Here is a 21,362-nt window from a genome sequence, read left to right as displayed (position 1 = left end):
CACAGACAGAAGCTTTGGCCTCCATATTCCATTTTAAGGCCTTCCTGGGGAATGTGATGGGCTATTTGTTAAACAGGATGTTAGACTGCATAGACAATGAGTATGATCCAGAACATCTGTTTTATGTTCTTACATTTTTACTCTGTGTGTGTGCGTGCACGTGTGTGCTGTTAAGTCACAGCTGACTTATGGCAACCCCATAGGGTTTCCAAGGCAAGATAAATTCAGAGTGGCTTGCCATTTCCTTCCATTGTGACTCTAAGCATAGGCTGAAAGTGTTCCAAGAGTGGTCCAAAGGAACCCAGCAGGCTTCATGTGGAGGAATCCATTGCTCTTAACTGCTACTCACACTGGCTCCTACAGACTTCCACTCCCAGCCATTTCACCAATCACAGCTTTATATATACATCTTGAGTCTCTCCATCAGGTTACTTTTCAAATATTTAAACAGTACTTTTCAAATATTCAAACAGCAATGGGCTGTGTTTCACCCAGGCACATTTTCACATGGCCTGAGGAGAGTTCTATTTTCCCCTCCCCCACCCCCCATGCCTAAATACCTGTTAGTCCTGCACCTGTTAGTCCTGCACTTCACTCAGCAGTCACTCATATATAAGCAGCAAGCATACCAATCAGCAATTGGTAATTATAAAGAAAGTTTTTATCTGTGTTATTTCACACATACACATTTTCACATAACTGTACTGGAAGCATAGTTTCTCCCTCACATTTAATTACCTGACCTGACCATCCATGACTCTGGGCAGAAACATCTCACCTTCTGTGCAGTTGCAAAATCCCCTGAAGGGCAAGAAAATGAAATGAAGCTCTAGCTTCCACAAGAAAATGAAATACCACCACCACAGAAACTGTCCTGCTGCAAAGCTGTTCAACAGCCACTCAAGGTGAACAGCTTGCAAACAGCAGAGATTCAGCTCGTGGCTGATCACCACTGTCAAACACAGTATGTTCATCTATTGAACATGTTGTCTAAAGTTTGTGACACCTTTCATTTTTACTCTTAATTCCAAAGCCATCTTTGGATATTATTATTATTATTATTATTATCATCATCATCATCATCATCATCATCATCATCATCATCATCATCATCATCATCATCATCATCATCAGGCACTTACGCTGTTCAGATTGTTTTGTTTTTACAATGAGCAGCTGTGTTATTTCACATATGGAGAACTGAGATTGAAGCTGTAGTCTTCCTGAGATTGCTTATAGGTGAATGAGGATCGAAATATAGATCACATTTACAACTTTCGAATACCAGTCAGCTATGAGATTGAGTTGGCATTGAAAGGAAACAGCTAGAGCAACCAACACGTATGCTAACTCAGGTATTTAGGATCACAGGGCAAAGGTTACAGTGGTTTGAGCTGATTATCAGTTTGTTTTCTCCTGTTTTGAAAGGCAGCATAAGCATTTTAACATTCTAAGGCAAAACTGTGTTAAATCACAGTAAAGGAGGTAGTGGGTCATAGCTGTAAAAGATTCATTAATTATTTACATTTAAGATACAGACATTTAAACATATAGAGTTATCTTTATTTGGGCATTACTAGCATTATATTACTTTTTTTCTACATACAAAAAAGGGAGGGCATCTTGCTTTTTATGGAAATTTGTCCATCAAGTTCTGGAAATTTATATTCAGTACTGTATGGTGAGAACCATCACCTGAAGTACAATAGAGATCTCATTAGAAACACTGGCTTTCAAAAATTTTGGTTTCAACTGCTGCAGGACTATAGGTAAAAACAATAGAACAACATTCACAGAGATGTAAAAAGGACCATGGGGCAGTTATGCAATGTATAATAGATTTTGATTATCTTAAACAATTGTGTTACTAAATCAATGAAGAATCCCCAAAATCCCTAGGAATACACACCCCAACCATAAAATGTTATCATGTTCAGAGCATAACTACAAATTTCACATGGATTCAAAATTTATGTTGAATCTAGAGCTGATTGATGCCACACTGAAGTGGTCCTACACTGCAGAAAATAAATCTACTGGCCTTTCTCAGCTGCTACTAATTTAAGGCCTGCCTTCCTTAGTGAAGCAAGCACATGACAAACTCTTCCTTACCACTACAGTTTTCTCTTGACACATCAACCTGCAGGAGAAGACCCCTAAATACTACCTTTAGGCCTGCTTGTGAAACAATACAATACAAAAAGGGGTTTTTTTACAGTTGGTTTTTATGATGTGGTACTGTATCTATTGAAAATATACTCGGTAGAAGCTATCACATTGCTTTGCCATACATTTAGTATATCTTTATAAAACAGAATAACATATCCATGAAGACCATTCCTAACATTTCACTTACATGTTCATTTCTTGTTGACTGCAGAAATAAACTAGGTGTAAAACAGCTCTAGGAGGTTAAACAAACAGAAAAGACAAAACTATTATATAATCACAAATCACTGCAAACAATATTTTCAAGTGATGTATTTTCAGTTGATAGATTCAGCTGAGAACTGATTTGAGACACCAAGATGCTTTATTTGTGTGTTTAATAGTCTGCCTTTCTTACTGAGACTCCAGACAGATCACACAGTATAAAATAATATTATTAGTACAGTATGTGCTGATAAATAATAGTGCAATAAATAATTAGTACAGTAAAATTAAACATTTGTTTCTAAAACATCCTAGTCCTTTTCACTCAATGTACCTAGGGAACAAAGGACACAGAACAGAGCAATAAGAAACAAGTTGGCCCTGACTTCTAACTCTGCATGATCACTGGAGTGTAACTTTGCAAGTATACATTGTAAGCACATAGGTGTCATCTCTGTATAGTTTTGATGTACCTAAGCACTTCCATTCTGGCAATTGCATGAAGTCAGGGATGATTAGATCTGTTTTTGTTCGTTTGTTTGTAGACACACACACACACCACTAAACCATATTATGTTGGAGAATTTTTGACCAATCTCCAGTCTTTCATTTTTGGGCAAGGTGTTTGAGAAGCTGGTGCTTCTGGGGATTCTGGAAGAACTTAATTTTGGAGAACTATTTCAATCTGGCTTCAGGCTGGAATCTGAACAGAGAAGCTTTGGCTGTCTTACTTGATGACCTCCACCAAGAACTAGATAAGGCAAATTGATTCAAATAGTTCTGCTAAATTGCTCTGATAATATCGACCATAGTATCCTATTGAGTTGCCTCTTGCACTGGGACTGGGAGGCACCATGTTATGGTGGGTTTGAGTTCTATCAGGAATGGGGCCACAATCTGAGAAGGTGGTGTTGAGAAATTCCTGTTCTGTCCCATGAGAGCTGACCTGTGGGGTTCCACAGGGTTCAGTCTTATCCCCCATGCTGCTTAATATTTACATGAAGTTTCTGGGAGAGGTCATCAGAAGGTATGGGCTGCAGTGTCACCAATATGTAAATTACAGCAACTCTTCCTTTCTTTTCCACCTAATTCTAAGGATCTGGCTGATGAACTGGATGAGGGTGAACAAACTAAGACTGTATCCTGACAAGACAGATATTCTCTATGTTCGTAAAAAGATTCAACACCAACTTTAGATCTTTCTTGCTTAGGTGGGCTTATACTGATTGGTACAGCCAAGAAAACTACGTGGTTGAGGTAATCTGGCTCTTGTCCAGCTTTGGCTGTTGCATCAGCTGTGTCCATTCCTAGGCCAGTCAAATTTAGCCATAGTGATCCATGCCTTAGTTACATCTAGACTGGACTGCTGCAATACACTGTAATTTGGGCTACCCTTGAAGAGTGTTCAGAAGCTGCAGCTAGGACAGAACACTGCAGCTAGACCTCTAGTTGGAGGCAGCTATAAGTATCATATGACATTGATATTACAGCAATTACACTGCCACTACTAAACCCAATTCAAGGTATTGGTTTTGAACTTTAAACCCCTATGTGGCTTGGGACTGGGATATCTTCTTCCATATATTCTTGCCTTGGAATTAAGACCATAGGGAGAGGTTTTCCTGACCTAGAAATCAAAGAAGCTCATTTGGTGGGTTTAGAAGAGAGAACCTTTTCAGTGGCAGCCCCACAATTATGGAACAAACTCTCAGGAAGGTGAAAATGGTCCCCTCACTTTTGATCTTTGGGAGGCAGTTGAAAACAGTTTTATTTAGGACCGCCATTAATAAAAGCAGTAGACAAATGAATGAGGCCAGTGTGCTCATTTCTTCTTGTTTACACTGTAGACCTTGATATATTGAGTGAACTGGTCTTCTGTAATTGTACAAAAATAATTTCAATGTCAGAAAAGTATTTAAATAGTTATAAAATGTCATATGAAATAATGTAACTAGTGAAACATTGATTCTTTCCACACAGCAAAAATAAAACGATCTGCAGATGCTTTTAAAAAATTGTTTTAGCATTTTGTGTTTCCACAGTATGATGTACTCAAGTGTTGCCAACCAAAACAATCCTTTTTTCCCACTTGCTGGGTGATGGAGATCTGGTCAGCAGGTGTGGCTGGTATTTTGTTTGCTGCCGCAGAGATTCCATGGGGATATCTGGAAACAAATGCCCCTGGTGGCCACCATTCAGTCATTTGGGGGGTGGAAAATCACCCCCTGATATGGCCACACCCTCACCCTGGGGCAGCTTTAAGGGCCCTCCCTCACTTATTCCCACCCCCCTAAGGACGCCCAGGCCCATGGAGCAGCTCTGTGGGCCCTCCCTTGCCTCCCCTTCATCCCCGCAAATAAGTCCGGGCCCTGCCACTCCCACCCAAGCCTCATTTTCTAACCTTCCCCCACCCCACCCTCAATTTGCCTCCCTCCTTACCCCAATACTAACTCCCAACCCTCCCCACCCTCATAATCACCTACCAATCACCCAGCCACTTTCCACCCTCCCCACCCCAATCCTAATCTTTCCACCCTCCCCCACCCCTAGTCACACCTTCCAATCCTACCCACCCCAAGTTTTACCTTCTAATGCTCCTCTGCCCCAAGCCTCACCTTGCCAACCCTCCCACCCCCAACCCTCACCTTGACATTTTCCCCCACCCCAACACTAACCTGCTAACCCTACACATCCTCATGCTCTCCTACAACCATCCCTCACTCCTAGCCACACCTTCTACCCCCACCACCCTAAACCCTACCTTTCAACCCTCCCCCATACCTCATCTTGCCACCCTCCCCCATCAGAACCCTCACCTTTCTTACCTCTCCACTTGAAGCCTCCCATTTCATCCTCTCCCAATCTGCCACCCCAAGCCTGTCCTTTCAGCCTTCCCACCATCCCAAGCCACTCTGTTCCATCCTCCTCCACTCCAGCCCTCCCTTTTTCACCCTCTCCCACCCCACTCCTCTCCACCCTGCATCTATCCTCACCTTTATTCCTACCTCAAGCCACACTCTTCAAACTGTCCCACCCCCGAGTCACAGATGCACACCCAGGTAAGTGTCATACCTTGAGCAAGGGTTGGGGCTGCCACTAAAGTCCATTTCTGGGGAGATCCTCCCTCTTCCACCCTTTTCTAGGGACCATTGCATCTCCCCAGCAATGGGCTTTGCTGCTAGTAGATTGTTTGGTCGTGGTGAGGGAGGGCGGCTGCCCATGGGGGGTGGGGTGGAGGAATACTCAGATTTTGCCACAGGCTCCATTTTCCCAAGCTACGCCTCTGCCTCCACCATTTGGTGAAAGTTTTCCATGGATGTTTTCTCTGCTTGCAGCTCATCTGCATGTGATTTCCATGCAAAACGTAGATAAATAAAATTTGTTTTGTCTGGCAATCCCACGCACATATCTTTTTTCCTTTTTCCTTTGTTTTGAGGGATATGTCTGTGAAGCTACAATGACACAAATATGCACATATTGTAGCTTTTCTAATCATGATATTGTAGTTTTGCAGACATACCCCTCAAAACAAAAAAAGGGAAAACAATACATGTGCAGGATCACTAGGCAAAACAAACTTTATTAGTCTACTTTTTACATGGAAATCACACGTGGATGAGCTGCAAGCAGAGGAAACCTGCATGGGGAATCTTCACAGAGAATCTGCTGCAGCACACAAAATGGCAGGCATGAATGGCAAAAATGAATGTAAGAGGTTTAGGCTGGAGAAATAAAGTATTTCCTGCCTGCTTTCGTCCTCTTGGCAGGCAGGAAACATTTTCAACCCAGGTTAGGGGGAAAGATCAGTAGTTTAGCAATTTTTGGAAAAACCTGGGGTTGAGAGAGATAAAATATTCTGACAACGTTTTGGGGGAGAGAGCTGTGCGAACTTCCCAAAAATGCTTTTTAAAACATCCTCAATATGTTTTATTTCTGCTGTGGGGAAATGACCATTTACTATTCCTGTTGGCTGCTAAACCATGTACTAGTTTTTAAAGTGTGTACTCTTGCTGCCTATATGTATTTTTTGAAATGTGGACTCTTTCAGTACTACATAAGCTGCTAATGTGCTGCTGTTGTTATATTGTAATTTCTGTTTCTATGATGTTATGAATGTATTAGTGGAGTGATATAGTTTTGATGAAGGATTTATTAAAATGTAATGTCATATTTTATTGAATAGGTGCACTATACACATCCTAGCATTATTGCAGAGTGTTTTGGGTTGTGTTTACATGTTTCATGCTCTGTGACTTTTTGTTTTGGGTTGGGAAGGTTATTGAAGATGAACGGCTCTGTGGGAGAGCATCTGCTTGGCAACCAGACAGTCTCAGATTCAATCCCCAGCAGCTCCAGCTAAAAGGATCAGGTAGTAGGTGATGTGGAAGACCCTGGAGGGCCACTGCCAGTCTGAGCAGACAATACTAACTGATGAACCAAGGGTCTGACTTCATATGAGGCAGTTTTATGTGTTTATGGCAAATAATAGTTAGATGAAACCAAGAAGTGCAGAACAAAATGCTCAACACACAAGAGAAAAGGAACATACAAGAAGAAGAGGAGGAGGAGTTTGGCTTTATACCTCGCCTTTCCCGCCTGTAAGAACCCTCAAGATGGCTTACAAACACCTCTCCCTTCCTCTTCCCCCTTGTGAGGTAGGTGGGGCTGAGAGAGTTCTGAAGAACGGTGATTAGCTTAAGGTCACCCAGCAGGCTTCATGTGTAGGAGTATGGAAACAAATCCAGTGCACCTGATAAGAGTCAGCTGCTCATGTAGAGGAGTAGGGAATGAAACCCAATCCACTGCTCTTAACCACTACATTATGCTGGCTCGTGGCTGATTCCCAAAACATAGTATGGAGGATCATCCAAACTGAGTCACTGGAAGTCCTCATTGTATTTTTTAAATTGCTGCTTGCCATTATTCTACAGTTGCTTAGTATTGTTCCAAAAATAAAACCATATTAGTTTAAAGGGAAATTCCTTTCTACCAGATTGTGACTATTCAGCATTCCTCTGACTGCAACATTATTTGGATCCAAAATCATATGTGCATCATTTAGAAAGCTCTTATTATTGTTGGGAGTCACTTTCTGTTTGCTTGAAGGCCTGGTTCAGTATTTCTCAACCAACCTACATTTACATTTAGATGGGGTTGGGTCCTTTGCAGTATTTGTGAAGAGTTCCATATTCATGTAATTTTAAGTTTCGCTACTCCATTAAAGCAAAACAAAATTGAAAATAGAGTTGTGCCTTTGGGACTGTTAACTCCTGATAGTTCAGCTTCAGGTCTTCATTAAAGGGTTTGCTAATTATAAGATGGGCAGGTATAATTTTGTTAAAACAAGTAGGTAATCTAAAAATCTTGGGAGCCCCAAATGAATAACTTTAGTTCAATTTTACCTGTGGTTTGTATCATTTGTATTTGGATAGCATGATCTTATTTTTCTGCAAACCAAACATAATTCATAAGCCATTTGGCATTTTTAACTGGGAGAGATTTAAGGAGAATTTTTGAAATATTACCAAATTATGAACATTTATTTCACATCCATTATTGCCCATACATTTAAAATGGCAGATCAAAACAAAGCATAAAAGTGTACCAAGAAACAAAGAAACAAAAAGAACAGAAGCAATAACATAACATTAACAATTATCATCTGATTAAGAATTTACAGAAAGATCAGTCCAAAAACAATCATAAAAGCTTTTGCAGTTTGGAAAACAGAAAGAGGTATAATTAACCTAATAAGACTATTAAACTGTCAGTGATATATACCAAACCTAATAATAAAATTTAAATTTAGAGACACATGTCTCATCTTTATTGTTTCTTAGATCATTAGATACTTTTAACTTGAGACCGAGCATGTTGTGAAAGACACACCAGTTCCTATTCCTGGGGTGCAAAGAAGGATGCTTCAGTTTCTACCCAAAGAGAAGGACTGGACAGAACTGGCTCAAGCACCATCCCGCTTAACAGGGAAAGAGGAGGGGTCTCATACAAATAAAAGGAGAGAAAATATTCTCTTTTTATCACTCATTCGTTTAGAAAAGAAACCACAGGTGGGATTCATGAAAGCTTACAGAAGTCAAGAGAGGTCAAAAACCAATTTTCTCACTTGTTGAAAACACCCTACTGATTCTTTGAAGGGATTTTTTTTGTATTCTTGGCCAGAGAGGCAGTTTAATAGACAGTCATATGGCTGTATTGAATATTTTTTCCCAAAGATTACACTGGCATTGTATCTTGTTCCTAGACTAAATATGGATCTATACAGTTGTCAGTGATTGGGATCTTAGTTATTTCTCTCAAGGGGCATGTTATTAACTAGAAGAAGCACAATTTTGTCTAGGATATATTTATCCATTTAGACCATTGATGTGCATGATTTCCTTCCTTCTGCACTCTAGAAGTCAAGTTGAGCTCTGTGGACTTTTATAACCCTTAAAATGCCCAGTAGTATTCATTAATATGTGTGTGCTAGTGTCAGAAAGAATATGGCTAGCCCAGAAAATAATCCAGTAACTGTTAAATTATTTTCAGATTAATTTTGACAGAAAATATACATGTCAATGTTGTTGGTTGTTGTTCAGGATTTGTAGGTAAAAGGAAAGCACTTTATAATCAGTTTGGGATTTTCCATTCTCTAAATAACTTATTATCATCTGCAATGCTTCCTTACAATTTCACCTGACACTTATCCCACAACTGCTAATTTTCACAGGTACCTTTTATAATGTATCTTGGTTTGGAACCTACTAAAATCTGTGTTTTTAATCAGAAAAAGGAAATATAGATGTTTCCACAATACCACAAAATTTAGCTATGACAGATTAGGACAAAAAATTGGGTGGGCTTATCAAAGAGCCACTACTTCCAATGTTTTCTAGTTGTCTGATTTTCCTTATCTAATGTGTTACTACAAGTTAATTATGCATAAGATCATCTCATAATTGTATAATACTAATAATTTTGGATGCTCTTGGGCATGTGTAATTAACATACAATGTGAGCATATCATGGACTCTCTGATCAACACAGTGTAATAAATAAGTGTGAATTTGTGAATGAGACAACAGATGCAAAATTCACCGAGAACAGGCTGGGCCATCTGAGAACTGAAACATGCTACATGCCATTTTATACCAAGTTTACACAATTGGTGCAAAAACTGCAATCAATTTTACTTCTCTCAAATTATGCTAGTAAAGTTGGGGAGAGGACCTCTGTAGTTTCATCCTTAGTGGGAAACTCTGAGACTTGGAATTTCATAATGAAATAGCATGACCACAAATGCTGTCCATAGATACAGCTTCAGCCCAATCACCTGAAAATCAAATTTTCATTTCTCTATGGTCAACGTCGGATTTCAGAATCTGGCTGCCAATTTGGGGAAGTCATCTGATACTTTTGATTATCAGAATTCATCTTAATTATATTTCCAATAGCACATCACAAGGTTTGCACGTGTATACTGTAGAATTTGTTTCAATATTAACATTAACAAATGTCTGTTTTACATTCTGCAGTGCTTAATTCTGGAATTAAAAACATATAGCATCATTAATGTGCATGTGCATATAACTGTATACATTTTGTTTCCAGCTTCTAAGATAGAAAGGATCTGGCAGTCATCCTAACCTGTGTATACACAGTTGCAATAGCCTTGTTCTGGGAATAACCTCTGTGGGTTCCTCATAGCACTTCAGACCCAATGTAGTGTTCATTGATGCAGAATTCAACTGGCTATCTGAAAGACTTTTGCCAACAATCTATTCCCTTGTGTGTATGTCAGGAGCTGGAAGCAAGATGCTTGAAATTACACATTACCTCAGATTCTTGGGATTCAGGCCTGGCAAATGATCTGTAACTATTTCTTCTGGATCGCCAACAAGAGAAGAGGTATAATTTAATTATTTCATCTCCTGTTGACGTCAACGATGAACGTCAACGATGGAAAAAACAGAATAATATTAAGATAATTAATTAGTATTGATTAAGATAATGAATTAATATTAATGAATAGTATTAAGACAATGTAAAAGTAACAACTGGACATCACATAAACTGATTATCACTACCAATAAGGCCGTTAAGTATCATAACAATAAATTAAAATACAGTTAAATAAAGTAATTTTTTTTAAAGGAAAAAAGGAGCAGTTGGCACCGAAACTAATCAACTAACAGACACTTAATAAATAAATATATTTAGAGGTTTCATCAAAAAGGGAGAGATTAACAAAGTTACATTTCAGAAGAAGAAAAATTGTTCATTCCAGAGCAGACAGAAAAGCAGCACGGCCACCTGGTCTTCTCAGCATCAACTGCAAGGCAGATGCAACATTTTCACCTGACAAAATAATTGTGCAGTTGGAAATTTACCAGTCAACATCTGGCAAAACCATACTGCAGTAAATACTATGAATGCAGAAAACTTTATTTCCAACACTAGAGAGTAGTCAGAAACATTGTGCTGAAACAGTTATTCTGACACTTTGCAGTGTGGTTTCAGTTTTTCTGAGCAATAAGGAACAAAAAGGGTAGAAGAAAAGAGAGAGTCAGCAGATATGTTCCTATTAAGGAAGTTGTCCAACCAGATCACATAGCCAATATACTTTCAAAAAAATGAATATTCCTGATTAACATTCAAAGGTAAGATTTTCCTTGCACATGCTGGTCAGTAGACAGAGCACAGAGATACAAGCTACAGCATCCTTCCCAATAATAGACAGCTTGTCTGCAAACACCAGCGAACAAATGCAAAGTTTTTCCAGATTTTTCCATCAACAGATAGGGTTCTAAAGTAGCACAAAAAAAAATTGTTTAACATAATGTCTGGATGGAGCTTCAGTCTTATAATGTCAGTAAATGGGGAACAGAACAGAGAAAAAACTGTATTAGCAATGAAAACCCCTTCAGTTCTTCTGTATGGATTTCAAAATAGAATGCATATGGTACATTCTCTTTGGGCATTTGCCACGTACAAATTATGTATATGAATATTCAAACTTTATTTGCTCCATTAACTACATAAACCAAATAGTCTTGTAAACCAGAAATATATATGGATGCATTTTGAATGTTTCTACTGCCTTGTAAATCAACACTAAGGCTCAGCAATTCTAATTTTACTTTCTAATATTTTTACTACGCTTTAGTTGTGGACTCCATTTGTATATCATTTATTGCATAACATAGCATTGTCTCATTATAAACATGAGAAGATGAACCAGTGTTTCAGAAAATATAAAAGAAAATCTCAAAACACCATTAAAAGAATTTATTTCTAAGTTAGTTTGGACTTTTTCCTTAACCAATTCACTTTGGGCAAGTTTCATTTTTTTTAAACCAAAGTTTCATCCAACACCATCAAATGAGTTGTACTAAAAAGAACTGCAGATTTTTTTTAAAGCAAGGTTTTGAAACCTTCATCCCACATATGTTATCCACAGACTCCCTTAAAGAAATTTCCAAAAGAGGAAATCTATCTTTCATGTTCCAAATACAAATCTGGAAAAGAGGTCATCATTTGGGAAGGGTAGCCTCTCATAAAAACAGGAACATTCAGGTCATTTTCCCACAAAATGATGCATTTTCAAAGTCCACTACTCATTTCCAGGCTTCTGGATTTTATATTCTTTGGTATTTCATGGCAATTTATCTTCCATGTCACATTTCAAAAATAGGATTTGTTATCTTCAACAAATGAAAATGCTACAAGATTTCAATTTTTGCTCTCACAGTTTATTGTATACAGAATCCATACCCTTTCCTGAATAAAAAGTCTGCCTATGTTCACTACAAAATGATTTAAAAATTTAATCAGTAAACAATACACCCTGTTTATTTTTTCTAGCGTTTAAATTATTTCCTTCTATACTAATCATTTTCATTGGTTCTTTTTTTTTCTTTGTTTTCGTCTTCCATTTCTTTTCCATGATAATGCTTTAATGCAACCTGGCTGAATTTTCCTTCTCTGTTAAATCTGTATTTGAGTTTCAGAATAAATCTGATTTTCTTGGACACAGGCTGCTGGCTAAAAGACAGTTCTATTTTTATAGGTACTGCTTGGGCTCAGGTTGCAAATGAAATTCAGTTGGTTAACTGCTCTTAATGAAAGAGAAAAGGGGCAGCATAGGATGTCACATGGCTCCTGCTGGAAAAATACTTTTCACTAGTTGTTGCTGTTGTTGTTTTTTCTTTCCCTTTGCTTAGTATGGCTGCTGCATTCACATTAGCTGAACAAGAAATAAAGTAGTGAAAATCTGTGTGCTCCACGGATATAATAAATACATATTTTTACCTTTTAAAAAGATGGAATTGTCAGAAATTTTACAGTGAAATAGAGTTCAGAGTCCCTTTTACTGCTGAATTATCTGTGACATGCCCAACACAAACACCTTACCTTCAAAGCCCTCCACGATTCTCTACCTCTGTGGTAGCCATGAAGATGCTGCCATGTCTACTTCAGCTGTATGATCAGATCACTCACTCCTTTGTCATTAATAGCCCAGCTGCCTCCCAGCTTAAAGTGACTCACAACAAAACCAAGCATATAATAAAAACATTACTATCAACTTATATTAGTTTTACCAAATCTTTGCATCTTCTTACTTCTTTCTCATTGGATAAGATTTCTACTTTTAAAACTAAGTCTTCTTGCCTTTTTTCTTTACAGATTCCCTCTAATGCATCTCTCTCTTGATTATAATCCTGGTTCTAAATTTGGGTACCTCTGGAAAAGCCACTTCTTTAAAAAGTGAGGGATAATGGCACCTACCCTACATTCTGGCAAGTGACAATTCACTAACCTGGAAATTCAAATTCCATTGCTTTTTCCACCTCTTCCTCCTAGGCAGTAAGTAGGAGATTGGATTTGAGGGAGAATCTTTGTAAGAAGACTTGTTTATCCCCCCCACCAGCTGTTGGAGCAGGAAAGGATACTAGCCATGCTTCCATAGCACAAATATCTGTTTTTCAGCATCAATAAAAAGAAGAGAGGTGAACATTCAACTACCACCTGCTGTCTTAATTTCTTTCCTTGAAGTAGTATGGCACTGGTAGCTGATCCTTGGTCCCCTTCTGAGCACCTTAGCTTTCCCAACATGATCAGATTGTATGAACCCTGAAGATGTCTAGGGTCTGATTAGACAATACATTGAACATCAGTTGGATTAAACATGAATTTAACATGTGTCCTTACACTCACCCTTAAAATGGGGAGCACCATAACCCATCTCCTTAGAATGCAGAGTGGAAGGTGGAGCTTCACTGTTCTCTTCTTTCCACTTTGCATGCTTTTGCTAGTAGAAAAGGGTCATGTGGGCAGCATGGGTACTATAGTCCCCATTGGGAAGAAAGGTAGGAATGAATGAATGATAGACTATTTTTCACATAAAGGTTAAAATAGAATTGTATATTCATCTGCCACTTGCTGGACCTTCTTTGTTGTAGAATGGTCCCCTTTGGTCCTAGTTTTGCTCCCCCTCCTCTCCATTCTCCTTCTGCCATCCATCCTTTTCCAAGAAGAAGAGGAAAAGGATTTTGGATTTATACCCCACCTTTCTCCCCTGTAAGGAGACTCAAGGTGGCTTACAAACTCCTTTCCCTTCCCCTCCCCACAACAGACTCCTTGTGAGGTAGGTGGGGCTGAGAGAGTTCCAAAGTACTGTGACTAGCCCAAGGACACCCAGCACGAATGCAGGAGTACAGAAACACATCTGGTTCACTAGATAAACCTCAGCCACTCAGGTGGAGGAGTGGGGAATCAAACCTGGTTCTCCAGATTAGAATCCACCTGCTCATAACTGCTACACCCGCTGGGTCTCTCTTTAAGAGGCTGGGCTTGGGGCACAGCTTGGTTCTGCCACTGCATGGAGCTGACTATGGGCAAACTTGGCTGTTCTTGCAGTCACCTGTGTGCTCCCTCTCATCCTCCCGCTCCCCCCACCCACCGAGTTTCGTTGCCTCCACTGATTCACACCTCATCTGTGAGGTGTCCTGAGGCTCTTTCTTCCCAGCAGCCTCCTGTTGCCACTGCCAGATGGAAAGTGAATGTACCATGAGCACATCTATTCAGCAATTTGCTTCTTTTCCTTAAGAACATATAAATGCTCTTGAATAAAGTACCATGTTTAAATACGCAAGGAATGATGGTTTTTATGAAGGCAGCGTTTAAAAATGAATTGTAGTGCTCATAGTCATTTGGAACTATTTTCTACTGTGGAAGCATGCTACTTTCTCTACTTCCACATCACAACTGACTGCACTTTAATCTTTCTATGGAAAACAGGACAGACGGACAGACAGACGGACGGACGGAGGGACGGACGGATGGACGGACGGACGGACGGACAGATAGATAGATAATTCAAGAAACTTGAGGAATATAAGCAATAGTATACTTTCAGGGACTAATGGCAGACCTCACTTTAGTGAAAGGTCAAATACTAAGGCCAGTAGGCAACAGAACCAGAAATGCTAGTTGCATTGAAATAATGTCAAACATTATCTGAGTAGAAGCCACACATTATTGTAAGTTGAGACCTTCCTGGTGAAAATGAGACCTTTATATAGAAAGGATTGTGAAAGGAAAGGATTGTGCCTATAGTTCAATTCAGGTTGACATGCATTGGTACGGAGAAAAAATGAACAGATTTTAGCCTTTCACTTTGTGTTATATCATATATAGTGTTAGATCCACAGGCAACAACGTTTGTCCAAGGAGCATGACTTTCATGGATTTCCTATACTGTAGCAGCCCAAAATGCTCCCCATAATCATGTCCCTGGGGGAGGAACCATTAACCTAGGAACAGGATTTCAGAGGGTATTTCAGGCTGCCATGAAAGGGAAGAACCACAAAAATGCAGTCTATGGACAGAAGTCCTTGTGCCCAAATAGATTGCTACATTGTATCCAATCCTTGTTATTCCAAAATCCATTTAAACAAAGAAAAACACTGAAGAACCAAAACGTAAGCCTGTGTGACTGCTAATGCAAGTGCATCCACTCACCCACAATGGACATGACAGCTTAATCTGGGAAATATTAGTATTGACTTTTTTTTAAAAAAGTACAGGTAATACTTCCTCCAACCTCCTGACAGGTCACATGGGGTATGGGGGGGGGTGTGTTCAAGTCTTCTTGATTTGAATGCAACTTTCTGTAACATGCAAACCAATATCTTCATGGAATATTCTAAATTCTCTCCTCTGCCCCCTCCTGCCAGTTTTGGGAAAAACAGAATATACTTGGAAATAAACCAGTCACTAGTCAGAAAAGCCATTGAAAAGAAACAGTTTTACTCTGAGTTACTGTAACAAATTACAGTTAGCAGTATTATTTTGCCTACAACTGGTCACATGCCAGTCTCTTCCTCTGTTACCCCTCCATCTCCTCAATGAATGACTGAGTGACTGATATGAACTGTGCTCAAGGCTGTTTTTGATCTAACTGTTCATGTGTGCACTTAGATCAGCTTAAGGGGCCACTTGAAGCTCAAAGAGAAATGAATCCTTTCAAGAAAGGAAAACAAATAGTGAAAATAGAAAACAAATTCTTTTTTCTAAAAAAGGAATGCTCTGGTTCTTAAGGAAAATACATTTTTGCTAGTATAATTAGACTTGTTTTCAAACTGAAAATGGTACAGGAATATAGCCATGTGATTTTTATTTACACACTAGGGGAGAAGAAGGCAACATATATGTACATATATTAATTTGAAAATGGAGAATTAAGAACTTTTATTTTTAAAAATATTTTTGAAAATGTTTACTGGACCTGATATAAAACCAGAAGGAGAAACAGCTTATTTACATAAATCAAAGGTGATTGTAGAATTTACAAGGAGACGTAGGTTCAAATCACTATTGTGCTATGAGGCTTACCTGGTGATTGGGCACCACTTGGTTGAATTTAACAACTTACACTAGGGGTCTACAATAGGTAATTCGGTTAGCATAGAGAAAATAATTAATGTGATAAGAGAACTATCATTTTTAAAACATCTATTTGGAAAATGTATATGTTGCCTCTTCAGAATCCTGCTTGATGCAGCTTACAGGTAATAAAAACATAAAAACAACAGATATAAAATGCTCAGTATTAAAATTATATCATACAAGTGATCTAATAATTATATCATATGATTGTAATAAAATTGTAGTTATTACTCTGATAAAATTAATGATAAAATTATATCATGCAAGTGAGAAGCCACAATATCTTTCATCCACTATTTCCTCGTTCCCTTTCCTGAAAGCTGCCACAGCCTCTTCACTTTTCCTATTTCCCTCTCTCTTTCCTACCCAACAGCCAACCTATCTTTAGCTGCCTTCCTGTCTTCAGCTTTCATTTTCTTACTTCTCAGTAGTGTCTGCCTAGGAAAACTATCACCCAATTGTGAGGTGCTTGCCTGGGCCTAGGCCTGCTTACACTGTGGGAACCCTCAAGGACTTGTAGGAAACACCTCACTTTCCTGAATATTCCCCTCCTCACATTATTTCTTCTTTCTGTGCCCATAGTAATACTATATCCTCTCTCCTTTCCCTGCCTCATTCTCTCCTTCTCAGCCATTCTCCAATCTATCTTTTAACAGCCTTCCATCTTCAGTTATATCTATTGTTTATTTACTTAATTTATACCCCACCTTTCCCTACAGTGAGTACAAAAGTACCTTTCATCATACTCCTCTCCTCCTTTATCCACACAACAATCCTGTGAGATAGGTTTGGCTGAAAGCATATAATTAACCTAAAATCTCTAATTGAGCTTCCACAGCAGGGTGAAGATTCAAACCTGGGTTTCCCAGAATCTACTCTGACATCTAATCACTATACTACACTGTCTTTCATAGGGTGGCTTCTGTTGAACAGTAGAAAGCACCTAGGCTTAGCTGAATTATGCAAACTGGGTGGTATCAAATCACCCAATGGTTGCCGCCAGGTCTGGGGTTGTCAGCATCCAGTGGAACCCAGAGATCTCTCAGTATTACAACTGAACTCCAGACAACAGAGACCAGTTACCTTTAAGAAAATGGCTGCTTTAGAAGATGTATGGCATTGTACATGGCAGAGGTTCCTTTCTTTCTCAAACCCTGCCCTCCCCAGACTTCACTTCAAAATCTCTAGGAATTTCCCAAGCCAGAGCTGGAAACCCTAGCCAGACCTGGTCCCAATGAGTCCTTCCTCGAAGGCCAAAGCAATCCTGCTCCTTGCCCCTGGTTTTTATTCAGAGAACCCCAGGCTGGTTTGCTGTAATTGTCCCTTTCTTTTATTGTAATGTGCCTTGAGACTGTAGTAAAAGACAAGGAGTAAATCTATATAATGATACCAACAATAGCCACTAAGGGAATATGTTTGTTAAAGCTACAAGCATTCCTGTTATCATGGGGAGGGATCCTCTCCTGTAATTTTTTTTGAATTTCACATTTTTCTGCAAATGTAGAGCATTTTTCAGGGTTATATAAAAATCTGACTTGCACATTCAGAGCTCCAGTCACCAGATTCAAATATTATTGGAGTTGGCTGACTTTGCAATTAGAATAAACAAGTGGGAACTCACAAGTATTTGTGGCAGGCATCTCATTTCCTGCTCCCCTGAATTTCCTTTTGTGGCAAGCATCCCATTTCGTACCACGTCAGAGGATAGCCTGGTGTATTAGATAATCTTACTGATATCTCTGAATCTCAGAAAATTATCTCAGAAAAAAATACTCTATCCAAGCCAATACTTGGGAAACATCCTGGAATAAAATATGTGGAAAATGTACCTTAGATTGCAGGATCCTTTGAAGAGTGCACACTGGCATTTTAAAAATAATTTTTGTAGTGTCTGCATGCAACCTCCACAGATACTGGAGTCAACAAAGCATAAACCCTCTGAAACTGCCTGTTGGGAATCCCAATGGATTGGTATTTGATCAAATGAGATTTTTATGACACTCTGATTTCATCACAAAATGTGATCTAACAGGATTACACCATCAATAGTGATAAAGAACTATTTTATTCTGAATGAGACCAGTGAAATTTCTGGTCAGTAGAGTTGGCCTTGATGGACAATAAGCCTTGAGTACATCTCACCAGTACCCATGAGGAAAAACGTTTTCTTAGCACTATGATATGAGGTTCTTTTACTGAATAAACTAGGAAGTTGACTACATTCACTGAGCCAAAACTCTAGTGCAGTTGTTTTGAATGCAGAACAAGCCCAGTGCTCACAGGTAGCTCAATTAACTGCAATTACTAACAAATCCTGCTCAGGTTTTCTCACTCAAGGGTATTTACTGACAATATATTGCTTTAATTATTTTCAGTATTAGAAAAGTCATACTTAATTGCCCTTTCCTTTAATTGCTGAGAAAACCTGATCATGGATCTGTCAGCATCTCATTTTGCTTGACCCTAAGGTCCAAACAGAACAATACATTTTTCAGTAAGGTGGGTCTGGGAAATTCTGGGAAATCCAAACACTTTCACCTCTGTCATGCAGCAGCTGCAGGAAACATCACTTTTAAAAAATGCAGGTGCCCTTTTTACTCAGGGGAAGGGGAGCTCCCACTTCCTCCCCCCCCTGCCCCGCCCCCCACACACAAACACCTTTTCCTAGTTAGTTAGTTAGTCTTCTAGGCTGCCCTTCCCCAATGGGCTCAGGGAGGCTTACAAAAAAAAAGTTGGGCATCATAGCCAATATCTCCCAATAAAATCCAGAAAAACAGACATAAAATCCTATCGTATACTAAAACCTTGGTGCCTGAAAATGAGAGTATCAATCAATCATAGCCAGTACTCTTCTACATTAATATCTGCCCTTGTAACAGGGGAAGGGAATAAGAAAGAAGGGAAGGGATGTTACCTCAATGGAAAACCATTGCCATCCTCAATTTAGAGTTGCCAAGTCCTGGTTTTGAAATACATGAAGAATTTGAGGGTGGGGCCTGAGGAGGGGAAGGTTTGGGGAGGGAAGAGATTTCAATGAGGTGCAATATCATGGAGTTCACTTTCCAAAGCAGCCATTTTCTCCAGGTGAACTGATCTCTGTCACATGGAGATCAGCTGTAATCCCAGTAGTTATTCAGCTACTACCTGGAGGTTGGCAACCCTTCATTTCCCTGAGCCCAAAAAGCCTCAGAGGGGAATTATTTGCAAAATTTGGAGCCACATGTGTAGTATTTTTGAACAAATGCTTCTCCAGAGTGATACAAATAACTCCCCAAGGGGTTGTTTCATCTCAGGGAAAAGTGAGGGAGTCCATCCTTCCCCCATATGACTGTCCTGAATCAAATTAGCTCATGCAGGCTTTAAAAACCACATTCCCTGCAGCTGCTGCATGACTAAGGTGAAACCAGGTTAGGTCCAAGGAATCCAGCCCCAGCTTGTTAAAAATTTATTGTGTCATTTGGCTCTAAGTTTCAGTTCTGACAGGCAATGTTATAAAGGACAAACATTTTATCTAATGTGAACAGCAACAAAATCTACCCTGCTTTTAAAAGTCCTATTGGGATCACAACATTTAAATATAGCCAAATTTTACCTTTTGAGATGTTTGTTTTCCAGCTTTTAAGGAACCTACAAAGTAAACGTTAAAAAACACATCGTTTTGCTTATGGTTGGCAGAATATAACCAGTTTAGTAATGTTTAATTAATTTTTCAACTATATGTACCTTATGAAGACCAAAAACATTTGGGTTTGCTGGGAAGAACTGAAAAAAATTCTTGCCAATGAATGGAGAGCTCAAGTCTATTTAATCAGAAAGGTCATTTATTTGCATTTTTAATTACATGAATTCAAATTTGTGGATAGATAAAATGATAGTTTTGATTATTCAAAAAACATAAAGCAATTTGAACCCTAACATAGAATTATCCTGTGCTTTAGCTGAAATCACCATTATTTAGGAAATAATTAAGTGTTCATATCGATTTGGGTACAATCATGTAATTTTGCAATGCTGCAAGCCCCAAATTCTAGGCATACAACACATTTCAGATGAATTAGCTGTTCTTAAATTAAGGAATATTACAGCCAGTAATATGACAGTTTCTTTATGATCCTGGCTTGGGTTATAATGTGACAGGGAAAAAATGTAATGTTTCCAAAATGACAGTTTTTAGATTTGTGTTGCCTGAGGTAGTTCAGCTGAACAATAAACTATAATTTGATTGATGGAAAATTGAAGTGGTTCATCTAACTTGCCAGCCTGTCATACCCACAAGGCTTTAGTTTTGCATGTATGATGATGTATCACAGTTTTAGAGATAATGTTGTTTGTATTATACATGAATTTTTTTGGCATAAAAATGAAGACTTCGTTACTCAGTAAAGATCAAAATATGCTACTGCAGAGTAGTCAGAAATCAGATTTGTCTGAGGATGCATTTGTGGGTATAAACGTGCTCCCTTTGTGAAACCAAATAATAAATAACATATAGGCTGAGACCATTTTTATTTTCATGAGAAATTGCTAGAGCACTGATTATGAAATTATTAACGTAAAGGTGGAGGACATTTGCACCCAAGAGACACAATCAGAGACAGGGAGTTTTGCCTCTACCAAATGAATGCTGCAAAATCCTGGCCTGGTCAGCAGAAATCCTTTTAAAAGGGCAATAATATTTTATAGATTTATAAAGACACTGTTTAGGAGAAAGGAGATCCATGGGAAAGTAATGCAATCACCATGAAATATATATGTGTGCCTATGAGAGAGTGTGTGTGTGATTTTTAAGCCAAATTACTGATTCAGCTTTCTGTGCATCCCAAGCTATTTAAAAGCTGCATTGCAACAGAAGTTAAAATATGCAGCAAGTGTGTGTGTCTGTGTGTCGCAAACCTAGCACACAACAAACAAAATTTTATTATGCAAACACATAGAAATGGATGGAAGTAGTGCATGAACAGTGATATTGAAAAAGTCTACTACATCACAGCAAAATCCTTTTTAGAGTTATTCTAGTCTACAGTTATTAGAAGAGAAGA

The sequence above is a fragment of the Sphaerodactylus townsendi genome, linkage group LG09 (assembly GCF_021028975.2).
Source record: "Sphaerodactylus townsendi isolate TG3544 linkage group LG09, MPM_Stown_v2.3, whole genome shotgun sequence".
In the NCBI taxonomy this organism is placed as follows: domain Eukaryota; kingdom Metazoa; phylum Chordata; class Lepidosauria; order Squamata; family Sphaerodactylidae; genus Sphaerodactylus; species Sphaerodactylus townsendi.
The sequence above is the reverse complement of the archived record's forward strand: the minus strand, read 5'-3'. Positions refer to the sequence as shown.